We start from the raw sequence: 7,588 nt of genomic DNA on the forward strand, positions 1-7,588 counted from the left end.
ATCAACCAGCTGAAATCTTCACTTTGCCTTCATAAAGCCCCCCCTCTCTCCAGAGGGTCACTTGATCAAGCATCTCTCACAGATTTCTGCTCTAACATCAAATTAACCCTATTTCATCCAAGAACTTCTGGGTTTTTCTCTCAACCCGTTTGCATTTAAAGTATTTCTGTGTTGCAGCAGCAGTGTTTGCTGTGGATAAAAAAAGGCTCAGAGACTAGCACAGAAGTATAAAAGCAAACAAAAATGGCATCACAAAGCCTGGGATTTGCATAGTCTTAGGGAAATGAGGTCCTGAATCCCACTGCAACTCAGTGAAAAGTCAAGTGCACAATTTTCCATTCTGCCTTTAAAAATCCCTAAACAAATGTGCAACTAAACATAGCTTCACAAGGCTGAGCATTTGCTATTCTCCTAAATGCTGCTACAAAGCCTGAGGCCTCTTATTCCATTATTTTTTTTAAGGAGTAAAAAAAAAAAAAAATAAAATCTCACTTTTGCCAAAATGTCAAAGATGCAGAATGATAGCTATGGGAAAATCCACCCCAGAGCCAGCTCCTCTCACTGGGGAAGGACAACAAACAACCTCAATATTCTGAGCTGACAATGATGATGCTCTGCTCATTAGTGTTATATCACTCTTTCCTGGTCTGTCACTCTGATGGAGTCTGTTTGGGCTGGGGATGGCAGTCACTCCCTGCTGCTGACGTCTTTGCTCAGGGCTGTGCTGCAGTCTGGGGAACACAATCTGCTCCAGAACGTGCAGAAATGGCTGTTGCCATTTCCAAAGCTTCCCTGGCATTATTTCTGCAGACTGAAAGAGGAAGATTTGGGGAAGCTGATGTATCCCTATCTGAATAACTGCAGGTGTCATCTTCCAAACAAAATGCTTTCACTGTGATGGCAAAGGTGAAGTTTCCCGACCCCAATTTGTTTGGTAGTTAATTAATATCTTCTGCTGCAATGTCTGAGAGGAAAGAAGCATTCTGCTCCTCCCACAATCATCAAGACCTTTTAATTTCAAAAAGATCCCTTATCTGACATGATCAAAACAGAATAGATACAGCCTCCTCCTTGTTTTCCTTTTCCTCTTTTTTTTCCTCCTCCTCTTCTTTCTCCTTTTCCTCTTCCTCTTCTTTCTCCTTTTCCTTTTCCTCTTCTTTTTCCTTTTCCTTCTCATTTTTTTATTTTCTTTTTCTTTCCTCCTTTTCCTCTTCTTTTTCCCTTTCCTTTTTCTCTTTCTCCTTTTCCTTGTCTTCCTTTTCCCTTTTCTCATCTTCCTTTTCTTTTTTCTCTTCTTTTTCTTTTTTTAACAGAGGCAAAACAACAGAAATTCTCTCAGAAGCTTGTCCACTGGGAGGTTTTGGTTCTCAGTTCAGTAGCACTGGGAAGACATTTTTAAATTACAGGCTCCCACACCTGAAAACTAGGTAGCAATTTAAAACCAGAAATCTTTAGAAAAAACAAAGTGTTCTTTAGAACTTTGGTAAAACTAACAGTCTGTATTAGTAAGCCCTGGTTGCCTTTTCTTTCCCCACTAAGAAAACATGTCCCTGAAGTACTCAACTTTTTCCTCCATGTATTTCTGTGGTGGATGAAGGGAAGAGCAACCAGATCTGCCCCCCTGAGTTCAGTCTGGCTTATTCAGCAGCTTCAGTTCTGCTATTTCAGATTCCTGTAAAAATAAAGGCTCAGAAGAGAACACTGAGCCTCTGGGCATCCAGCAGCCCAAAGCCTCTGTGCATATGCAATGAGCACAAGTGCATTATAGGGAAGGGAATGGTCCCTCTCCCTGTCCTCCAGCATCCCATAGCTGGCCATGCTCAGCAGCCCAAACCACACCTTGAAAATCCTTCTCCACAGAACACCCCACTGCTGGAGGTGGCTTCCTGGTGACAGAATGCTGTGTAAATTCATCTACAAAAAAAAAAAAGCCTCAATTCCTGGCACATTTTTTCAGTACATTCATTGCACATCAGCTGCATTCCCTCCAAGATGCAGCTGAGATGAGCAGGTCCACAGACAAAATTAAACACCAGGATCCAGACTAGTTATAGCCAGAACAGAAAAACATCTTAGTCATCCCTCAAAGCTGAAACAGACTTAGCAGCCCTTAAAAAGACAGCATTTGGGGTGGGTTTTTTAACCAGCCATTTCTTTCCTCCAACTGTTTGCTAGTGGAGATGTGCAAATAACCAATATTCAGAACTTCTGGCACTTGGTTTGGATAAATATACCCTTGATTGGATAAAAAGTGCCTGGATGGTTGGGCTGAAAGAGTGTTAGTGAATGGAGCTAAATCTGGCTGGTGCCCAGTCACAAGTGGTGTCCCCCAGGGTTCAGTGCTGGGGCCTCTTCTCTTTAATATCTTCAATAATGATTTGGATGAGGGCACTGAGTGTCCCCTCAGTAAATTTGCAGCTGTCACCAAACTAGGTGGCTGTGTTGACCTGCTGGAGGGTAGGGAAGCCTTACAGGTTAGACCAGTGGTTAATTGCATGAGGTTTAACGAGGCCCAATGCCAGGTCTTGCACCAGGCTCGTAAGAACACAGATTTGGGGAAGTGTGGTTAGAGAGCTGTAAGGTGGAAAGGGACCTGGGGGTATTGGTTGATATTCTACTTAATATGAGTCAGCAGTGTGTGCAGGTGGCCAAGAAGACCAGTGGCATCCTGGCTTGTGTTAGGAACACTGTGGCCAGGAGGAATAGGGAGGTGTTCATCCCTCTGTACTCAGCTCTGGTGAGACTGCATCTTGAGTCCTGTGTTCAGTTCTGGGCACCTCACTATAAAAGGGACATAAAAGTGCTGGAGAGTGTCCAGAGAAGGGCAACAAAGCTCATGAAGGGCCTGGAGCACAAGTCTGGATGATCTTGGAGGGCTCTTCCAACCCAAAATATTCTGTGATTCTGTAACATCAGCATGACATCTAGAAACTGCAAAGTTCACAAAAATGCTGCTGCCACCGTTAAGAAAGGAGAGAAAAAGCAATTTGTTCCTTCCTCTGTGTCCTCCTGATAAAAGAATCTACCTGCCCAATACCCTCAACTGCACATGCTCTGCAAATCTAATTAGCCACGACTCTAAAACACAGAGCTCTGTCTACCAAATATGCACAATCACATCAAAGTTATTTTGCTTCTATTAATAAAAACTGGGGATGGGATGAGAGAAAAATCCTGAGAAGTCTAAAAGGTTGAGTCCCTCCCCCTCACCAAAAGGTCTGGCTTTGTGTGGAGAAACTCTTCCTTTGGGCCTTCACAGAACTTCCAGCCCAAAGATTTCCTAGAGCAATGACTGCTGGAAGGGTTTCCAAGGAGAAGAAATCTGTAGTTACAGTATTTCCATGCACCTGTAAGCTGCCCCATCCGAAAAGACACTGAACTAAACCACATCTCTAGTCTGACCACGAGTAAGTGCTCCTATTCAATTTACAAAACTGAAGATGCCCAAACACCACGTTAATAAATCAAAGCTGAAGTAGCTTAGTACCAAGAAAAGAAATAGTCTTCAAATTAATGACTGCATATCATATTCCACACCACCTCTTCTCTGAACATCCTACAACAATACATCTTGAACAATACTACCAATTCCCAAAAGTACCTCTTTAGATTCCAGTACACCCAAAATGTTCTTGGGCATGTTTAGTCACAAAGATATTTTACAGCACAAAGATGAGCCAGGAGCATAGTGATAGATATTTGCAAGTACCTGTAAAAATTCCTTTGCAATTAATTAGACCCCTGCTTAGACAGAATCAAACACAGGCAGCAAGGAAATAAGTGACAATAATACTTAAAAAACCCCAACTTTTCCAGAGTATTTTTGCAGGTGTAACCAAAACCTAGTGCTGTTCCATCATCTTCTGCTGAAGGATGGAAGAACAACAGCCTTGTGGGTACCTTACCTTTCACTCAATGAGAGGAAGGCTCAAGCTCCACGCCAACATGAAGGCCTCTGGAAAACTGGCTGCTAGCAGTCCACTATTCCCCCTTCCCCTAAAAGACTTGACACCATTGCATACTCTAATATTGGTGGGTCTCATTCACACTATAGTATTTTTAGGTCCAAGTCCACTTCTGGAGCAGCAGAGCCCACGGGAGATCACAGTGCTGCAACAGCTGACAGGGGTGTCTGAGCAAGGCACTGCATGCACAGATACAGAGAAGTTCCTGCAATCCAAGTACATGTCTGCCTCTCCTCCCTGTGCTCCAGCTACTTCCCCCACCTCCCCCTTTCCATAGCAGCCCATCTCTCCCGGAGGGCTCTCCCTTTGGATCCATCCCTGCTTTGCCATACAGAGCACATGGCACTGCCCCTTCAGGAAGCCAAGACTTCAAAATCTTTCCTGCAGCAAGGCTGCTTCCACAACAACAGGAAGAACTCCTAATGGACTGCCTGAGCGACTGCCAGCTTCAGCAAATGTGTCTGGAATTCTGTGTTGTGGTTTTTGGGTTGTTTTTTTTTTTCCCAATTTTAAAACTTTCCTGCTGAGGGTTGGTCATATTCCTACAGCCAACACCTGGGCTGCAGTTAAGTCCTGAGCCTGCACAGCACCCCAGGCACGATCAAACCTTTGCAGAGGTCCTTTTCAACCTAATGACACTGGAAATAAGTTTGCCCATGCATCCAGGCAGCACTTAACACAGCACAGGAGATCCTAGAATAGAGGCAATCAATATTAAGATCATTATAACCCCAAGAAGTTTACCAAAAATTTGTTTACTGCATTGCTGTGTTCACTTGTGTTTTTATCCAATAACTGCAACACATCTCTCCAATGTGAGCAGCTGCCCCAGCCCCTCTTGTTATATATATATCATTTGTTTACTGGAGCTGAATAATCATTTCAACCTTTGTTAATCAGACTGCATAACAAACAACAGCAACCTTAAATAACTATGCTGCCCTCTCCAGAGTGAATTACTTGAAACCCCTCATTTCAGCACACCACTTATTTTGAAAAATAAAATAGATGGTGGAGATGAAATAGGTAATGGTGAAAGGAGAAAATAAAAGCACCTAGCCACTGCTTTCACAGCAAACTACCATAACAAGATATACCACAGGGTGCTGATATAATTTCAGACCTGGTGTAGGCTGAAAGCACAAGGTAAAGCAAAGTGGTTTTGACCACTGAACAATATTGTGCAATAAAGCACATTCTGCTAGATCTTATTCACAGCTCCAGCACAGGCTGTTAAGCAAACTATGTAATATAGCATGGATTTTCAAAACACATAATTGCATGCATATAAACAAAGGCCATAATTTACATGGCAGATCCCATAAAAGCTTATCTAGCACATGACATCACACCCATAAATTACAACATAAGTACCAGTGCCAAACTGCTCCTGCCCTCCCACTCCCAAACGAACATGATTAATATCAAACACTACTCATCCAGGCCTGAGCCTCTTGGAAATAAATACATATGAAGTACCTCCCAAAACAGAAGAGTATTTAAAGATTCTTCAGACAATTAGAAGACTTACAATTATTACTGTATTACATCATCAGAAAGCCTTAAACAAATCAAGCTGCCTCATTATAGAATGCAGAAGATAATGTAAGGTTCAACATCAAACACTATCAGTACACTCCACTTGTATGGAAGGGCAGAGACCTCCAGCCCCCATACACAGACAGCAAACACGCAGCCTCACAGCTGTTATCAAACAGATAGAAAAGCAAAACCAAAACACACGTATTTCTTTAACAGACTTACGACCAAAATTTTTCCACTGCAATCCAACCAAGGTGGGCATAAGGAAGGAGAAGAGAAGGCAAACAGAAAACCAAACAAAGCAAGGACCATGTCTCAGCATCTCTGTTTTAGTTCCCCTGTCCATGAGAAATCAAGAGGTAGTATCAGGGGCTAATGTGAAAATGCCTATTGATCACAGCTGGCTTTCTGCACCGTGCAACAAAATCCATCCTCTTGAATGATACCCACAGTGGCAGCCTCGTCGCAGAAGTTACAGACAAGACAGACCTCAGCAAACGACTCTAACCAACACACATCTGAACACCTCTGTCAGGGAAAGCAAACCGAGTTCTCCACTCCAGGCACAAATACGTGCTCCTCCGAAGTCACCCGTGAATCCGTAACGATTATGACAGCCTGACAGCCTAGGATCTGCCTGCATCAGGGGACTACCTACACAGCAGCCTCTGCACCAGGGAAGAAAGACTCCAGTCTGTCACGCTGAGCCCGCATCGAATTCACCACTTCTGCACGTTATTACGAATCTGACATCACACCAGTGCAACCACAGTCTGGTATCTACAGTGCCGGTAGAAGTGCCGCCTGGCTTACAGGCATTTGGTGTTGCAATTACGCCTGCTGCTGAACCCTTGAAAGAGAAGACATACATATATACACACACACATCTACAATCTGATACAGAAAGCCTCGCTGTGACTTGTTTCCTCTCCATGCGGCCGGCAGAGCCGCAGAGAGCGAGCGAGCTCCCTCCTGCGAGGGGAGGAAAATGCAGCAGCGAGTTCCCTGCTCCCCCCGCCCCTCCCTCCGCCCCGATCCGCGGCACCGCCGGCACCCTCGGAGCGAGCAGATGCAGCCCAAACTCAGGGCTGCCCGTCCGGATGTCAAAACCTTGCTCATCCCGCGGCCATTTCGCCTCCAAGTCGAGACCGTGGTCCCCCTCCTCCTACCCTTTCCCAGCCCCGGGGTCTGGCAGCACTTGCGAACTGAAGAGCCAGGCGCCCGCTCTCTGTACAAAGCCCGGCAGGGTCATGAATAAAACATCGCCCGGAGGAGGCGGGGGGTGTCGGGATACGGAGAAGAAAATAATAATAATAATTAAAAAAAAAAAAAAAAAAAAAGGCTGCGAGGGAGCCGGCGGACGCGGTGGCGGACGCATCCCCTTGCTTCCCACCCCCCGGCTACCCGGCTTGGAAAGGGGGCACCGCCCGTCCCTGGCCTCAGCCCGCCTCAGCCCGCCGGCCCAGCCCGGGCTTCCGCCGGGGAAGCGGCACCCCCAGCCCGCGGCTGCCCCCCCGCCGGCCCCCGGGGGACGCTCACCTCCCGAGCCGCCGCTCGGAGCTGCTATCCCCGCGGAGAGCCGCCGTCAGGGGCCGGGCGCGGTTCGGGACCCGGGCTGGAGAGGACGGGGAGATGGGGGGAAGAAGGGGAGGGGGGAAAAGAGGGGGTGAAACCAGGCGGCTCCAACTGTGTGCGAGCGCGGCGGTAGCGACGGCGGCGGCGGGCGGACGCGGAGCGGCCGATCCAGGGAGCCGGGGCGGGACCAAGTGGGAAAGGGGCGGTGCGGAGCTGGGGGCGCGCCCAGCCGGCACGGGGGGGAAAAAGGGGTGAAGGAGGAGCCCCCGCTCACTGCCCGCCTCCGGGGGGCCACCTCGCCTGGCACCTCCCGAGGAGGGGCCCGAAGGCCGCTTGTTGGGTGGGGGTCTGGGGGTTGAGGGGCGATGGGTGAGGGGGTGAGGGGTTACCCTCTGCTGCGGTGTTGCACCCCTCGGAGCCGGGGCCACCATCTCCCTCCCCCCCCACCGCACTCAGCTCCCCATCTGGAGGGGCTGAGCGACCCCTCCTCACCCTTGGGGCCGCCG

At 47.5% G+C, this 7,588-nt stretch overlaps 1 protein-coding gene across 2 annotated transcripts in view; it reads right to left on the reverse strand.

Annotated features, from left to right (window-relative positions):
• C8H1orf21 (chromosome 8 C1orf21 homolog) overlaps positions 1-7,270 on the reverse strand; it is a 72,895-nt gene extending 65,625 nt beyond the window's left edge. Inside the window, exon 1 of one of the 2 annotated variants that reach the window (XM_030455231.1) lies at positions 7,047-7,270. The gene's annotated coding sequence lies outside the window, so the exon portion shown is untranslated. The remainder of the gene's footprint in view (positions 1-7,046) is intronic. The other variant, XM_030455232.1, reaches the window with a different exon arrangement.
• Positions 7,271-7,588: the final 318 nt, after the last annotated feature.

This window comes from Calypte anna, chromosome 8, assembly GCF_003957555.1.
Source record: "Calypte anna isolate BGI_N300 chromosome 8, bCalAnn1_v1.p, whole genome shotgun sequence".
NCBI lineage: Eukaryota > Metazoa > Chordata > Aves > Apodiformes > Trochilidae > Calypte > Calypte anna.